We start from the raw sequence: 18,287 nt of genomic DNA on the forward strand, positions 1-18,287 counted from the left end.
GATATATTTTTTCCATCCTTTGAGTTTTAGTTTGTTTGTGTATCTAAGTCTAAGGTGTGTCTCTTGTAGGCAGCATATAGATGGATCATGTTTCTTTATCCAGTTGGAGACTGTCTGTCTCTTTATTGGTGCATTTAGTCCATTTACATTCAGCGTAATTATAGATAAGTGTTTAATGTTGTCATTTTGATGCCTTTTTATGTGTGTTGTTGACAATTTCATTTTTCCACTTACTTTTTTGTGCTGAGACGTTTTTCTTTGTAAATTGTGAGATCCTCATTTTCATAGTATTTGACTTTATGTTTGTTGAGTCGTTACGTTTTTCTTGGATTTTATTTTGAGTTATGGAGTTGTTATACCTCTTTGTGCTTACCTTAATATTTACCCCTATTTTTCTAAGTAAAAACCTAACTTGTATTGTCCTATATCGCCTTGTATCCCTCTCCATATGGCAGTTCTATGCCACCTGTATTTAGTCCCTCTTTTTGATTATTGTGATCTTTTACATAATGACTTCAATGATTCCCTGTTTGGAGCACTTTTTTTTTTTAATTAATCTTAGTTTGTTTTTGTGATTTCCCTGTTTGAGTTGATATCAGGATGTTCTGATCTGTGACCCTGTGTTGTTCTGGTATCTGATATTATTGGTTTTCTGACCAATTTCCTTTAGTATTTCTTGTAGCTTTGGTTTGGTTTTTGCAAATTCTCTAAGCTTGTGTTTATCTGTAAATATCTTAATTTTGCCTTCATATTTCAGAGAGAGTTTTGCTGGATATATGATCCTTGGCTGGCAGTTTTTCTCCTTCAGTGCTCTATATATGTCATCCCATTGCCTTCTTGCCTGCATGGTTTCTGCTGAGTAGTCTGAACTTATTCTTATTGATTCTCCCTTGAAGGAGACCTTTCTTTTATCCCTGGCTGCTTTTAAAATTTTCTCTTTATCTTTGGTTTTGGTAAGTTTGATGATAATATGTCTTGGTGTTTTTCTTTTTGGATCAATCTTAAATGGGGTTCGATGAGCATCTTGGATAGATATCCTTTCGTCTTTCATGATGTCAGGGAAGTTTTGTGTCAGGAGTTCTTCAACTATTTTCTCTGTGTTTTCTGTCCTTCCTCCCTGTTCTGGGACTCCAATCACATGCAAGTTATCCTTCTTGATAAAGTCTCACAGGATTCTTAGGGTTTCTTCATTTTTTTTAATTCTTTTATCTGATTTTTTTCAGCTATGTTGGTGTTAATTCCCTGGTCCTCCAGATTTCCCAGTCTGCATTCTAATTGCTCGAGTCTGCTCCTCTGACTTCCTATTGTGTTGTCTAATTCTGTAATTTTATTGTTAATCTTTTGGATTTCTGCATGCTGTCTCTCTATGGATTCTTGCAACTTATTAATTTTTCTACTATCTTCTTGAATAATCTTTTTGAGTTCTTCAACTGTTTCATCAGTGTGTTCCTTGGCTTTTTCTGCAGTTTGCCTTATTTCATTTCTGAGGTCATCCCTGATGTCTTGAAGCATTCTGTAAATTAGTTTTTTATATTCTGTATCTGATAATTCCAGGATTGTATCTTCATTTGGGAAAGATTTTGATTCTTTTGTTTGGGGGGTTGTAGAAGCTGTCATGGTCTGCTTCTTTATGTGGTTTGATATCGACTGCTGTCTCCGAGCCCTCACTAAGATATAACAAAAATATAGTAGTGCTTTATTCTACATTTGCTCAGTGAGTCTTATCTTGTTTTGTTTTCTTTCAATATATGTGGATGGGCTACTAGATTGTGCTCTGTTAATTGTTGTAGCCCTTGACTTACTTATGACCTATTACCAGCTGGTTTGGGCTGTTGCCAGATATATATGCCTGAGTCTATTCACTATTCTTGAGTAGAATCTTATTTTGGGTCATCAAGTGTGTGCTGCACCCTAACACCTATCCACCTCGAGAAGTAGTGGTGATAGTTGCGTGCACCAGATTCTATTAGCAGCTGGGTTTCACCCTCCGGGGGGGGGCAGGATGCTGACAGGCTTCCCCCAAATGTCAGTGAGGTAGATGTGTCTCTATTCCTATAGCACCTTGGTGGGAGGGCTCTGCAGCTGTACCTTAGGCCCCCAATGCAAGTACCTCTACTGATTGGTAGGTGTCATCCTCCTTAGACCCCTAAGTCAAGAGGCTAGGTGGTCTGGGGGGAGCTTCAGCCCTCAGTTTCCTGTTGTGGGTCAGTTAGGGTTCTGTTGAATAAGCAGAGATATCAGACCTAGGGAACTTGTTTTTCCAGAAAATCCGCTAAAAAAAAAAATGCAGTCAGATCCCTATCAGAACTGCCTTTGCAGTATAACAGCCACCTTGTTCCCTGTAAGGATGAAAGCCTGAGATTTGGATCATCTATGCTTGGCTAGAGCTGGTTCTGTGTTCTTAGTCCAATTAGGGAAGGATTTTTGGTCCCTGGGTTTTTTGTGTTTTCTTCTCTCAGGTCGGAAGAATGGGTTAGGAAAAGACCAAAAAAAAAGGGAAAAGCAAAGCCGCAGAGCCGGAGCTATTCACCCTCCGGCTCAGGAAATTCCAATGTTAATGAAGCCACCTGGGAAGGGGAGGGGAGGGTTCAGAAAAACAGCAGAGAGTAGCACCCCAGAATATAGCCAAAGTTGCTTATCTTGCTTGGGATGACTATTTTATCTGAGATTCCCGAGGGGCATGTCGCCTACGTGTGCTGGCTGTGTGGAGATTGTCCCCGAGGGTCTGGCTCTGCTGCCAGTCCAAAGCTCAGTGTCAAGGTTCTCCTGCTGGGACGCTGCACTCCTGGCTCCAAAATCAGTCGCTGCCTCCCGGGGACTTCTCCTGCCAGCTGCATCACTGCGCTGCCCCCGCGGACCGGCTGGGCCCCCTCCCGGGGTTAGTTCAGGGGAGTAGGACTGCGCCCCGTGTTTGCGCCATGACCAGATGACATGTTCAGCTCCCCTGTGCCCAGTCCTAAGCCCGGCACCAAGGTTACCTGACTGGGACGTTGGCTCCAGGCTCCAAAAACAGTCGCTGCTTCCCCGTAGTTGTTCGTTCTCCGTCTCTGTCACTCAGGTCAACTCTTTAAATCTGTGTTTGTTGTTCAGGGTTCGTAGATTGTCATGTATGTGATCGATTCACTTGTTTTTCCGAGTCTTTGTTGCAAGAGGGATCCGAGGTAGCATCTAGTCAGCCATCTTCAAAATAAATTCTATTAAGAAAACATTCTGCATTCCACTTTGAATTGTGGTATCTGGGGTCTTAAATGCTAACAAGCAGCCATCTAAGATGCATCAATTGGTCTCAACCCACCTGGATCAAAGGAGAATGAAGAACACCAAGGACACAAGATAATCATGAGCCCAAGAGACAGAAAGGGCCACATGAACTAGAGACTTACATCATCCTGAGACCAGAAGAACTGGATGGTGCCCGGCCACAACCGATGACTGCCCTTACAGGGAGCACAACAGAGAACCCCTGAGGGAGCAGGAGAACAGTGGGATGCAGACCCCAAATTCTCATAAAAAGACCAGACATAATGGTCTGACTGAGACTAGAAGAATCCCAGTGGTCATGGTCTCCAAACCTTCTGTTTGCCTAGGATAGGAACCATTCCCAAAGACTACTCATCAGACATGGAATGGACTGGACAATGGGTTGGAGAGAGATGCTGATGAGGAGTGAGCTACTTGTATCAGGTGGACACTTGAGACTGTGTTGGCATCTCCTGTCTGGAGGGGAGATGGAAGGGTAGAGGGGGTTAGAAACTGACAAAACGGTCATGAAAGGAGAGACTGGATGGAGGGAGAGGGCTGACTCATTAGGGGGAGAGTAAATGAGAGTATGTAGTAAGGTGTATATAAGTTTATATGTGAGAGACTGACTTGATTTGTAAACTTTCTTTGAAGCACAATAAAAATTATTAAAAAAAAAAAAACTACAATGAGATTCCATCTCACTCCAACAAGGCTGGCATTAATTCAAAAAACACAAAATCATGAATTTTGGAGAGGTTGTGGAGAGGCTGGAACACTTATATACTGCGGGTGGGAATGCAAAATGGTACAACCACTTTGGAAATCGATTTGGTGGCTCCTTAAAAGGCTAGAAATAGAACTACCATACGATCCAGCATCCCACTCCTTTGAATATATCCTAGAGAAATAAGAGCCTTTACACGAACAGATACATGCAATACCATGTTCATTGCAGCACTGTTTATAATAGTAAAAGATGGAAGCAACCAAGGTGCCCATTAGCGGATGAATGGATAAATAAATTTTGGTATATTCACACGATGAGGAAACCCTGGTGGCATAGTGGTTAAGTGCTACGGCTGCTAACCAAAGGGTCGGCAGTTTGAATCCGCCAGGCACTCCTTGGAAACTCTGTGGGGCAGTTCTACTCTGTCGTATAGGGTTGGTATTAGTTGGAATTGACTCGATGGCACAGGGATGGGGTCACACAATGGAATACTACGCATCAATAAAAACAGTGAGGAATCTGTGAAACATTTCATAACATGGAGGAATCTGGAAGGCATTATGCTGAGTGAAATTAGTTAGTTGCAAAAGGACTAATATTGTATAAGACCACTATTATAAGAACTTGAGAAATAGTTTAAGCAGAAGAAAATATTCTTTGATGGTAACAAGAGGGGGGAAGGAGGGAGGGGATATTCACTAGCTAGATAGTAGAGAAGAACTAGTTTAGGTGATGGGAAAGACAACACGCAATACAGGAGAGGTGAGCACAACTGGACTAAACAAAAACAAAGAACTTTCCTGAATGATCTGAATGCTTCAAAGGCCATCGCAGCAGGGGCGGGGTTTGGGGACCATGGTTTCAAGTGACATCTAAGTCAATTGGCATAATAAAATCTATTAAGAAAACATTCTGCATCCCACTTTGGGGAGTGGCATCTGGGGTCTTAAATGGTAGCAAGCAGCCATCTAAGATGCATCAATTGGTCTCAACCCATCTGGACCAAAGGAGAACAAAGAACACCAAGGACACAAGATAATTATGAGCCCAGGAGACAGAAAGGCCCACATAAACTAGAGACTACATTAGCCTGAGACCAGAAGAACTAGATGGTGCCTGGCTACAACCAATGACTGCCCTGACAGGGAACACAACAGAGAATCCCTGAGGGAGCAGGAGAGCAGTGGGATGCAGACCTCAAACTCTCATAAAAAGACAAGAATAATGGTCTGACTGAGTCTAGAAGGACCCCGGTGGTCATGGTCCCCAGACCTTTTGTTAGCCCAAGACAGGGACCATTCCCAAAGCCAACTCTTCAGGCAGGGATTGGATAGGACAATGGGATAGAAAAAGGTGCTGGTGAAGAATGAGCTTCTTGGATCAAATAGACACTTACGACTATGTTGGCATTTCCTATCTGGAGGGGAGATGAGAGGGCAGAAAGGGTCAGAACCTGGCAGAATGGATACGAAAAGAGAGAGTGGAGGGAAGGATTGTGCTGTCTCATAGGGGGAGAGCAATTAGGAGTATATAGAAAGGTGTATATAAATTTTTGTACGACAGATGACTTGATTTGTAAACTTTCACTTAAAGCACAATAAAAATTAAAAAAAGAAAAGAATCCTCATAACTGGAACAATAAGCAACATCATGATAAATGGAGAAAATATTGAAGTTGTAGAGGATTTGTTTTACTTGGATCCACAATCAACACTCATGGAGGCAGCAGTCAAGAAATCAAATTGCCCTGGGCAAATCTGCTGCAAAAGATCTCTTTAAAGTGTTTACAAGCAAAGATGTCACTTTCAGGACTAAGGTGCGCCTCTCCCAAGCCATGGTGTTTTGGCTTGACTCGTATGCATGTGAAAGCTGGACAACGAATAAGGAAGACCAAGAAGAATTGACATCTTTGAGTTATGGTGTTGGCGAAGAATATTGAATACACCGTGGACTGCCAGAAGAACAAACAAATATGTCTTGGAAGAAGTATAGCCACAATGCTCGTTAGAAGCAAGGATGGCAAGACTTCATCTCACATACTTTGGACATGTTATCAGGAGGGACCAGTCCCTGGAGAAGGACATCATGCTTTGTAGTTTGGACAGTCAGCCAAAAAGAGGAAGACCCTCAAAGAGAAAGACTGACACTGTGGCTGCAACAATGGGCTTAAGGATAACAATTGTGAAGATGGCACACAAGTGGACAATGTCTTGTTCTCTTGTACATAGGATCACTGAGTCAGAACCAACTGATCAGCATCTAACAACAACAACAAAGTCAATGTTTATAAGTACTTAAATTTTTCATTATACTGGTTTCTATGGTCATATTTTTAACATTTTCCAAATGCTCTGTCATCACTGCCACACAAGGATAAATTATATTTTCCATGTCAAGTATATAATCTCATTTTCCTTCTGGAGCCCTCTACTCTTCTGTTGCAAACTGGATTTGTTATTCTCTACATCTGTCACACAGCCACCATTCTGGAAGTTCCTATGGCAATCACCTTTTTCGATCCACTGTTTGTTGGATCCTATCATATTTTTTTAAATTAATTTTTATTAAGCTTCAAGTGAACATTCACCATTCCAATCAGTCTGTCACATGTAGGTTTACATACATCTTACTCCCTTCTCCCACTTGCTCTCCCCCTATTGAGTCAGCCCTTTCAGTCTCTCGTTTCGTGCCAATTTTGCCATCTTCCCTCTCTCTCTATCTTCCCATCCCCCCTCCAGTCAAGAGTTGCCAACACACTCTCCAGTGTCCACCTGATTTAATTGGCTCACTCTTCATCAGCATCTCTCTCCCCTCCGCTGACCAGTCCTTTTCATGCCTGATGAGTTGTCTTCGGGGATGGTTCCTGTCCTGTGCCATCAGAAGTTCTGGGGAGCATTGTCTCTGGGATTCCTCTAGTCACATTCAAATCATTAAAAAAATAGGTATGGTCTTTTTATGAGAATTTGGGGTCTGTATCCCATTGGCCTCCTGCTCCCTCAGGAGTTGTCTGTTGTGCTCCCTAGCAGGGCAGACATCGATTGTGGCCGGGCACCAACTAGTTCTTCTGGTCTCAGGATAATGTAGGTCTCTGGTTCATGTGGCCCTTTCTGTCTCTTGGGTTCTTAGTTGTCGTGTGGCCTTGATGTTCTTCCTTTGCCTTTGCTCCAGGTGGGTTGAGACAAATTGATGTATCTTAGATGGCCGCTTGTTGGCATTTAGGACCCCAGGCGCCACAATTCAAAGTGCGATGCAGAATGTTTTCATAATAGAATTATTTTGCCCATTGACTTAGAAGTCCCCTCAAACCAAGTTCCCCAGACCCCAGCCCCTGCTCTGCTGACCTTTGAAGCTTTCATTTTATCCCGGAAACTTCTTTGCTTTTAGTCCAGTCCAATTAGGCTGACCTTCCTTGTATTGTGTGTTGTCTTTCCCTTCACCCAAAGCAGTTCTTATCTACTGATTGATCAATAAAAAACTCTCTCCCTCCCTCCCTCCCTCCCCCCTTTGTAACCACAAAAGTATGTGTTCTTCTCCGTGTTTTCTATTTCTCAAGATCTTATAATAGTGGTCTTATACAATATTTGTCCTTTTGCCTCTGACTCATTTCGTTCAGCATAATGTCTTCCAGATTCCTCCATGTTATGAAATGTTTCAGAGATTCGTCACTGTTCTTTATCGATGCATAGTATTCCATTGTGTGAATATACCACAATTTATTTACCCATTCATCCATTGACGGACATCTTGGTTGCTTCCAGCTTTTTGCTATTGTAAACAGAGCTGCAATAAACATGGGTGTGCATATGTCTGTTTGTGTGAAGGCTCTTGTATCTCTAGGGTATATTCCAAAGAGTGGGATTTCTGGGTTGTATGGTAGTTCTATTTCTAACTGTTTAAGATAACGCCAGATGGATTTCCAAAGTGGTTGTAACATTTTACAATCCCACCAACAGTGTATGAGAGTTCCAATCTCTCCGCAGCCTCTCCAACATTTATTATTTTGTGTTTTTTGGATTAATGCCAGCCTTGCTGGAGTGAGATGGAATCTCATCGTAGTTTTAATTTGCATTTCTCTAATGGCTAATGATCGGGAGCATTTTCTCATATATCTGTTGGCTGCCTGAATATCTTCTTTAGTGAAATGTATGTTCATATCCTTTGCCCACTTCTTGATTGGGTTGCTTGTCTTTTTGTGGTTGAGTTTTGACAGAATCATGTAGATTTTAGAGATCAGGCGCTGGTCTGAGATGTCATAGCTGAATATTCTTTCCCAGGCTGTAGGTGGTCTTTTTACTCTTTTGGTGAAGTCTTTAGATGAGCATAGGTGTTTCATTTTTAGGAGCTCCCAGTTATCTGGTTTCTCTTCATCATTTTTGGTAATGTTTTGTATTCTGTTTATGCCCTGTATTAGGGCTCCTAGGGTTGTCCCTATTTTTTCTTCCATGATCTTTATCGTTTTAGTCTTTATGTTTAGGTCTTTGATCCACTTGGAGTTAGTTTTTGTGCATGGTGTGAGGTATGGGTCCTGTTTCATTCTTTTGCAAATGGATATCCAGTTATGCCAGCACCATTTGTTAAAAAGACTATCATTTCCCCAATTGACTGACACTGGTCCTTTGTCAAATATCAGCTGCTCATACATGGATGGATTTATATCTGGGTTCTCAATTCTGTTCCATTGGTCTATGTGCCTGTTGTTGTACCAGTACCAGGCTGTTTTGACTACTGTGGCTGTATAACAGGTTCTGAAATCAGGTAGAGTGAGGCCTCCCACTTTCTTCTTCTTTTTCAGTAAAGCTTTGCTTATCCGGGGCTTCTTTCCCTTCCATATGAAATTAGTGATTTGTTTCTCTATCCCCTTAAAATATGACATTGGTATTTGGATTGGAAGTGCGTTATATGTATAGATGGCTTTTGGTAGAATAGACATTTTTACTATGTTAAGTCTTCCTGTCCATGAGCAGGGTATGTTCTTCCACTTAAGTATGTCCTTTTGAATTTCTTGTAGCAGAGTTTTATAGTTTTCTTTGTATAGGCCTTTTACATCCTTGGTAAGATTTATTCCTAAGTATTTTATCTTCTTGGGGGCTACTGTGAATGGTATTGATTTGGTTATTTCCTCTTCGATGTTCTTTTTGTTGATGTAGAGGAATTCAAGTGATTTTTATATGTTTATTTTATAACCTGAGACTCTTCCAAACTCTTCTATTAGTTTCAGTAGTTTTCTGGAGGATTCCTTAGGGTTTTCCATGTATACGATCATGTCATCTGCAAACAGTGATAGCTTTACTTCCTCCTTGCCAATCTGGATACCCTTTATTTCTTTGTCTAGCCTAATTGCCCTGGCTAGGACTTCAAGTACGATGTTGAATAAGAGTGGTGATAAAGGGCATCCTTGTCTGGTTCCCGTTCTCAGGGGAAATGCTTTCAGGTTCTCTCCATTTAGAGTGATATTGGCTGTTGGCTTTGCATAGATGCCCTTTATTATGTTGAGGAATTTTCCTTCAATTCCTATTTTGATAAGAGTTTTTATCATAAATGGGTGTTGAACTTTGTCAAATGCCTTTTCTGCATCTATTGATAAGATCATGTGGTTTTTATCTTTTGTTTTATTTATGTGATGGATTACATTAATGGTTTTTCTAATATTAAACCAGCCTTGCATACTTGGTATAAATCCCACTTGATCAGGGTGAATTATTTTTTTGATGTGTTGTTGGATTCTATTGGCTAGAATTTTGTTGAGGATTTTTGCATCTATGTTCATGAGGGATATAGGTCTAAAATTTTCTTTTTTTGTAATATCTTTACCTGGTTTTGGTATCAGGGAGATGGTAGCTTCATAGAATGAGTTGGGTAGTATTCCGTCTTGTTCTATGCTTTGAAATACCTTCAGTAGTAGTGGTGTTAAGTCTTCTCTGAAGGTTTGGTAGAACTGTGCAGTGAAGCCGTCTGGGCCAGGACTTTTTTTTGTTGGAAGTTTTTTGATTACCGTTTCAATCTCTTTTTTTGTTATGGGTCTATTTAGTTGTTCTACTTCTGAATGTGTTAGTTTAGGTAGGTAGTATTTTTCCAAGAATTTATCCATTTCTTCTAGGTTTTCAAATTTGTTAGAGTACAATTTTTCGTAGTAATCTGAAATGATTCTTTTAATTTCGTTTGGCTCTGTTGTGATGTGGTCCTTCTCGTTTCTTATTCGGGTTATTTGTTTCCTTTCCTGTTTTTCTTCAGTCAGTCTGGCCAATGGTTTATCAATTTTGTTAATTTTTTCAAAAAAACAGCTTTTGGCTTTGTTAATTTTTTCAAATTGTTTTTCTGTTCTCTAATTCATTTAGTTCAGCTCTAATTTTTATTATTTGTTTTCTTCTGGTGCCTGATGGATTTTTTTGTTGCTCACTTTCTATTTGTTCAAGTTGTCGGGACAGTTCTCTGATTTTGGCTCTTTCTTCTTTTTGTATGCGTGCATTTATCGATATAAATTGGCCTCTGAGCACTGCTTTTGCTGTGCCCCAGAGGCTTTGATAGGAAGTATTTTCATTCTCGTTGCTTTCTAAGAATTTCCTTATTCCCTCCTTGATGTCTTCTATAACCCAGTCTTTTTTCAGGAGGGTATTGTTCAGTTTCCAAGTATTTGATTTCTTTTCCCTAGTTTTTCTGTTATTGATTTCTAGCTTCATTGCCTTGTGGTCTGAGAAGATGCTTTGTAATATTTTGATGTTTTGGATTCTACCAAGATTTGTTTTGTGACCTAATATGTGGTCTATTCTAGAGAATGTTCCATGTGCGCTAGAAAAAAAAGTATACTTTGCAGCAGTTGGGTGGAGAGTTCTGTACAAGTCTTTGAGGTCAAGTTGGTTGATTGTTGTAAGTAGGTCTTCCGTATCTCTATTGAGCTTCTTACTGGATGTCCTGTCCTTCTCCGAAAGTGGTGTGTTGAAGTCTCCTACTATAAATGTGGAGGTGTCTATCTCTCTTTTCAATTCTGTTAAAATTTGATTTATGTATCTTGTAGCCCTGTCATTGGGTGCATAAATATTTAATATGGTTATGTCTTCCTGATCAATTGTCCCTTTTATCATTATATAGTGTCCTTCTTTATCCTTTGTGGCGGATTTAAGTCTAAAGTCTATTTTGTCAGAAATTAATATTGCTACTCCTCTTCTTTTTTGCTTATTATTTGCTTGATATATTTTTTTCCATCCTTTGAGTTTTAGTTTGTTTGTGTCTCTAAGTTTAAGGTGTGTCTCTTGTAGGCAGCATATAGATGGATCGTGTTTCTTTATCCAGTCCGTGACTCTCTGTCTCTTTATTGGTGTATTTAGTCCATTTACATTCAGCGTAATTATAGATAAATAAGTTTTTACTGCTGTCATTTTGATGCCTTTTTATGTGTGTTGTTGGCCTTTTCATTTTTCCACATACTTTTTTGTGCTGAGACGTTTTTCTTAGTAGATTGCGAGATCCTCATTTTCATAATGTTTAACTTTATGTTTGTTGAGTCATTACGTTTTTCTTGAGTTATGGAATTGATATTCCTTTTTGTGGTTACCTTATTATTTACCCCTATTTTTCTAAGTAAAAACCTAACTTGTATCGTTCTATACCGCCTTGTATCACTCTCCATCTGGCAGTTCAATGCCTCCTATATTTAGTCCCTCTTTTTGATTATCGTGATCGTTTATCTATTGATTTCCATGATTTCCTGTTGTGTGTATTATTTTGTTTATTTATTTTTTTTTAGAATTAATCTTACTTTGTTTGTTTTTGTGCTTTCCCTATTTGAGTTGCGTTGATATCAGGACGTTCTGTTTTGTGACCTTGTATTGTGCTGGTACCTGATATTATTGGTCATCAGGCCAAACAATCTCCTTAAGCATTTCTTGCAGTCTTGGTTTAGTTTTTGCAAATTCTCTAATCTTGTGTTTATCTGTAAATATCTTAATTTTGCCTTCATATTTCAGAGAGAGTTTTGCTGGATATATGATGCTTGGCTGGCAGTTTTTCTCCTTCAGTGCTCTGTATATCTCGTCCCATTCCCTTCTTGCTTTCATGGTTTCTGCTGAGTAGTCTGAACTTATTCTTATTGATTCTCCCTTGAAGGAAACCTTTCTTTTCTCCCTGGCTGCTTTTAAATTTTTCTGTTTGTCTTTGGTTTTGGCAAGTTTGATGATAATATGTCTTGGTGTTTTTCTTTTTGGATCAATCTTAAATGGGGTTCGATGAGCATCTTGGATAGATATCCTTTCGTCTTTCATGATGTCAGGGAAGTTTTCTGTCAGGAGTTCTTCAACTATTTTCTCTGTGTTTTCTGTGCCCCCTCCCTGTTCTGGGACTCCAATCACTCGCAAGTTATCCTTCTTGATAGAGTCCCATATGATTCTTAGGGTTTCTTCATTTTTTAATTCTTTTATCTGATTTTTTTTCAGCTATGTTGGTGTTGTTTCCCTGGTCCTCCAGAAGTCGCAGTCTACATTCTAATTGCTCGAGTCTGCTCCTCTGACTTTCTATTGCGTTGTCTAATTCTGTAATTTTATTGTTAATCTTTTGGATTTCTACATGCTGTCTCTCTATGGATTCTTGCAACTTATTAATTTTTCCACTATGTTCTTGAATAACTTTTTTGAGTTCTTCAACAGTTTTATCAGTGTGTTCCTTGGCTTTTTCTGCAGTTAGCCTACTTTCATTTGTGATATCTTTAAGCATTCTGTAAATTAGTTTTTTATATTCTGTATCTGATAATTCCAGGATTGTATCTTCATTTGGGAAAGATTTTGATTCTTTTGTTTGGGGGGTTGGAGAAGCTGTCATGGTCTGTTTCTTTATGTGGTTTGATATGGACTGCTGTCTCCGAGCCATCACTGGGAAACTAGATTTTCCAGGTAATCAGCTAAAAAAAAATGCAGTCAGATCTCTATCTGAATTCTCCTTCTGGCTCAGGGTATTCGGATGTTAATGGAGCCACCTGGGGAGGGTGGGGGAGGGATCAGAGAGCTAGGCGTGTAGCACCACAGAATATAGAGCTGATCCCCGCGTTCATGCTCTGCCCCCGTCCGCCAGAATCCCGGCAGGACGGCTGCCCGGCTGGGACGCTACTCTCCCCGCTCCAAGATCTGTCACTTCCTCCCGGGGATTTCTCCCTCCAGTGTGCCTCACCACTCGCGCGAACTGGGTGGGCGTGGCCCTCACGGACAGCTGGGCCCGCCCCCGGGGTCTATTCAGGGGAATGCGCTCACACCCTGCCCGCTCTTGCCAAGATCCCAGCAGGAGGGCTCCCCAGCTGGGAGCTGCTCTCTCCAAGACCAGTCACTTACTCCCAGGGATTTCTCCCTCCGGTGCACCGTACCGCTCACGCGAACTGGGTGGGCGTGGCCCTCACGAACGTCTGGGCGCCCCCCCCCCGGGGTCGCTTTAGGGAAATATAGTTGATCCCCACGCTCGCGCCTCACCCGCCTCCCGCCAAACTCCCGGCGGGACGGCTCCCCAGTTGGGACGCTGCTCTCCCCACTCCAAGATCAGTCACTGCCTCCCGGGTGTTTCTCCCACCGGCTGTGCCGCTACGCTGCCCGTGCCAACCAGCTAGACTCCCTCCCGGGATGGGTTCAGGGGGGGTAGGGCTGGGCCCCTTGTCTGTGCCGTCTGCCCCCTGGGCTCTGCCCCAGCCCGGGCTCCGGAGTTCACCTGCCTGGTACGCTGGCTCTTAGTTCTGAAAACGATCGCTGTCTGCCCATATTTGTTCATTCTCCATCTCTAAGTCTGTGTTTGTTGTTCAGAGTTCGTAGATTGTTATGTATGTGATCTATTCACTTGTTTTTCCGAGTCTTTGTTGCAAGAGGGATCCGCGGTAGCGTCCACCTAGTCCACCATCTTGGCCCCGCCTCCCCTATCATATTTTTATTTTGTTAATTTCCTTATCTTTTAATTTTATTGCTTGAATTTTTCAGTTGTTTTTTAAAGAAATTCCCTTTTATTATATACATTTAGCGCTTTATATTTTTCTCTAAGTACTGCTTTAGCAATATCTCACGTTTTAATATTTAGCCTTTTTTTATTTTTCAGCTACAAATATTTTCAATTTTCTTTATGAGTTCTTCTCTGTTCCATGAGTTCATCCATAATTTCCAGCATGAATACTTTCTTTAAAAAACCATTTTGTTATTTAATTTTAACTTAATTTCACCATGGTTAGAGAAGTTGATCATATGATACAATTACTTTGGAATTTGCTGATACTTGTTGTATGACCCAGTGTTATCAATTATTATATGTATTCCATACACACTTGAAATAGTATATATTTTGCAATTATTTGGGTATAATGCAAAGTGACTGCATTATTTTACATTCCCACTGACAGTATATAAAGGCTGTAATTTTTTCACATTCCTGTCTACGCTTGTTACTATCTTTTCCACTACAGCAATCCCAGGGTGAAGTGGCATCTCATTGTGGTTTTGATTTGCTTTTCCCTGATGTCTAATGATGTTGAGCATTTTTTCATGTGCTTATTGGCCATTTATATATTTTCTTTGGAGAAATGTCTATTCATATCCTTTGCCAGTTTTTAAGTTGGGTTTTTGTCATTTTACTGTTGAGTTTTAAGTGTTCTTTAAACATTCTGGATACAAGTCCCTCATCAGATATATGCTTGCAAAATTTTTCTCCCATTCTGTGGGCTGTCTTTTCACTTTATTGATGGTGAACTTGGAAGCTCTGAATTTTTAAATATTGATGATAACCAGTTTCTCTATTTTTTCTTTTGATGTTTGTGCTTTTGGTGCCATATCTAAGAAACCATTGCCTAAGGCAAGTTTACAAAAATTTATGCCTATGTTTACTTCTAAGAGTTTAATAGCTTTATCTCTTACATTTAGGACTTTGATCCATTTTTGAGTTAATTTTGTACGTGCAATGAGATAGGGGTACAAACTTATTCTTTTGTATGTGGATATCCAGTTGTTTCAGCACCATTGTCCCACCATTATTCTTTCTCATTTAAAGGTCTTGGTACCTTTGTTGAAAATCAATGAATCATAAATGTATAGTTTAATTTCTGAACTTTAATTTCTATTCCACTCTCTATCCTTTTGCCAGTACAAAACTGTCTTGACTTCTGAAAGTTTGTAGCAAGTTTTGAAATCCTGAAGTATGGGCCTTCCGGCTTTGTCTTTTAAAAAAATGTTTTGGCTGTGCCAGGTTCATCACATTTCTATGTGAATTTTAGAGTCAGCTTGCCAGTTTCTGAAAAAAAAAACCCAGCTAGGATGTTGATAGAGATGGCATTGAACCTGTAGAGCCATCTTAACAATTGTCTCAGTTTGTTTTTGCTGTTGTTAGGTGCCATCGAGTAAGTTCTGACTCATAAAGACCCCTGTGTACAACAGAACAAAACATATTCTTCACCAACACCATAATTCAAAGGTATCATTCTTCTTAGGTCTTCCTTATTCATTGCCCAGCTTTCACATGCATATGAGGTGATTGGAAACACCATAACAATACCATTAATGTTACTTGTAAGTAAAATTTTGCTGAAGATCATTCAAAAGCAGTTGCAGTAGTAATTCACAGTGAACTGCCAAAAATTCAAATCAGATTCAGAAGAGAATGTAGAATGAGGGGTATCATTGTTGGTGTCAGATGGATCTTGGCTGAAAGGAAAGAACACCAGAAAGACATTTACCTTTGTTTTATTGACTATGCAAAGGCATTCGACTTTGTGGATCATAAAAAATTATGGACAGCATTGCAAAGTATGGGAATTCCAGAACACTTATTTGTGCTCATGGGGAACCTATACATAGACCAAGAGGCAGTTGTTGGAACAGCGCAAGGGGACACTGCACGGTTTAAAATCAAGAAAGGTGTAAGTCAGGGTTCCATTCTTTCACCATACTTATTCAATCTGTATGGTGAGAACATAATCTGAAAAGCTGGACTATATGAAGAAGAATGTGGAATCTGGACTGGTGGAAGACTCATGAAGATCAAAGACTATAGCCTTCAGTACGGATTACACCTCAACCTAAAGAAAACAAAAATCCTCACAACTGGACCAATAAGCAATATCATTATAAACAGAGAAAAGATTGACGTTGTCAAGGATTTCATTTTACTTAGGTCCACAATTAATGCCCATGGAAGCAGCAGTCAGGAAATCAAACGACATATTGCATTAGCCAAAGCTGCTGCCAAAGACCTCTTTAAAGTGTTCAGAAGCAAAGATGTCCCTTTGAGGACTAAGGCGTGCCTGACCTGAGTCACGATATTTTCAATGACCTCATATGCATGCGAAAGCTAGACAACGAATGAGGAAGACTGAGGAAGAATTGACGCCTTTGAATTATGGTGTTGGTGAAGAATGCCAGAAGAAGGAACAAGTCTGTCTTGAAAGAAATATAGCCAGAGTGTTCCTTGGAAGCGAGCACTTCATTTCACACACTTTGGATATGTTATCGGGAGGGACCAGTCCCTGGAAAAGGACATCATTTTTAGTAGAGGGTCAGCTTAAAAGAGGAAGACCCTTGACAAGACAGATTGATACAGTGGCTGCAACAATGGGCTCAAGCATAATAACGATTGTGAGGATGGCGCAGGACCGGGCAATGATTTCGTTCTGTTGTACATAGGGTTGCTGTGAGTCGGAACTGACTCAACAGCACCTAATAACAACAACAGCATGTCTTATATGGTGCCTAGATGTTGAAAAACTGATTGACTACCAGGCAAAGGTTGGAAGTAAATCAGATTTTAAAAAATCTTTTTTATTTGGCAAACTAATAATTGTTTGCTAAATATTTTTATCTCAAAAGGAAATAAGGACAAATATCTGTGCCAGAAACTTTACATATATTATTTCACTTAATTCTAACAAGCTTAGGGAATACTCCTTCTTATCCTAGTTTACAAATAAAGAAACACAGGTTTATTGAGTTTAAAGTAACTTGCCCAAGGTTACAAATTTGAGCAGATGCAAATCAGGACTCACAGAAACAACAGCAGGTTGTATTCTTGAGGTTAAAGCAGAGAACACACTTTCTGAGAGACTTAATAACTTATTGACAATTAGAATCCATACCTACGGCAGTAGAAAAAAACTTTTAAAAACCAGTTAAAACAGTACGAAGACTTACCACTCCATTACAGGAGAATCAATTCTTTCCGTCTACATGAATCTAAAATTCATACTAGCTTTGCACGTAAAACAGTGCTATATATGTAGATTTAATCATTTTCTATGTTAAAGATTTGTAGAAGAATGAAATCAAACAAACAGTTTACCTTTGGTGCATGCACACAGCCTGTCTGTCCCTGAGCAGTAAATAACAGAAACGAAAATGTCCTGCTCCTCAGTGCCCTCCTTTTTGGGAGATCCCATTTTGGCCAAAATTTCAAAGTTTGAAAGATCTAATATTTTTACATATCTTCCCTGAGTGGTTATTACCAGGTGTCCAAGGGTTGAAATATCAGACTTTTTTTCTCTCTCAATGCTATTCTTTGAGGTTAACTGCATTTCCTCAACAGGTTCCTCACAGTCATCCTCTCTATTACACAATATATCAGTGGAACCAAAATAAGTGAAGTAATTGTATCCTGGGGATCTTTGATATGTTGGATTTTTATTGGCTCCTCTTCTAAAGTCACTATCAGAGAGACATAATTCATTTTATAAAGTACTAAATATCTACCACTAACATTCCTGTGCTCATGCTGAATTGTTAAAGGAGTCTGTACATCTGTTGATAATTCATGCTGGGTTACACTAATATTTGCACCATTCACTGCAGCAAGATTTGATTCCAGCTCACCTTTCCATCTATTACATAGTGCAGAGTTTAATTTATTTAAATTATTCAAGGCCCCTATTTACTTACGGCACTCATGGATTCAACAGGGCATGTCTGCAGTCCTACCAACAAATGAATTTCATCAGCACAAGGAGTTATTTAGTCTATACAAAGATTCTCTTCCTCTGCAAACTTTGGCAGCCTCAAGCTGCTCCTTTGAAGCAAGGATCTTGAAACTTTGTCTCATGTGCTTTGGACACAATATAAGGAGGGACTAGTCCCTAGAGAAGGACACGATGCTTGGTATAGTACAGCATCAGTGAAAAAGAGGAAGACACTCAACGAGATGGATTGACACAGTGGCTGCGACAATGAGCTTGAACATAGAAATGATTGTGAGGTACAGAACCAAGCAGCATTTCGTTCCATTGTACACAGTGTTGCTGTGAGTCAGAACTAACTGGGTGGCACCTAACAACAACATCAACAACAGCAAATGCCTGTGGTCATAATTCCATTTTGGAATGAGTTGT

The 18,287-nt window shown here is 40.0% G+C and overlaps 2 protein-coding genes across 2 annotated transcripts in view; one reads left to right on the forward strand and one right to left on the reverse strand.

The window, feature by feature from the left end:
• BIRC6 (baculoviral IAP repeat containing 6) overlaps nucleotides 1–17,294 on the reverse strand; it is a 582,018-nt gene extending 564,724 nt beyond the window's left edge. The window contains exon 1 of the mRNA XM_064277234.1: nucleotides 17,249–17,294. The gene's annotated coding sequence lies outside the window, so the exon portion shown is untranslated. The remainder of the gene's footprint in view (nucleotides 1–17,248) is intronic.
• The window catches only part of NLRC4 (NLR family CARD domain containing 4), a 158,047-nt gene that overhangs the window by 13,050 nt on the left and 126,710 nt on the right, over nucleotides 1–18,287 (forward strand).

The sequence above is a fragment of the Loxodonta africana genome, chromosome 26, assembly GCF_030014295.1.
Source record: "Loxodonta africana isolate mLoxAfr1 chromosome 26, mLoxAfr1.hap2, whole genome shotgun sequence".
Lineage (NCBI taxonomy): Eukaryota > Metazoa > Chordata > Mammalia > Proboscidea > Elephantidae > Loxodonta > Loxodonta africana.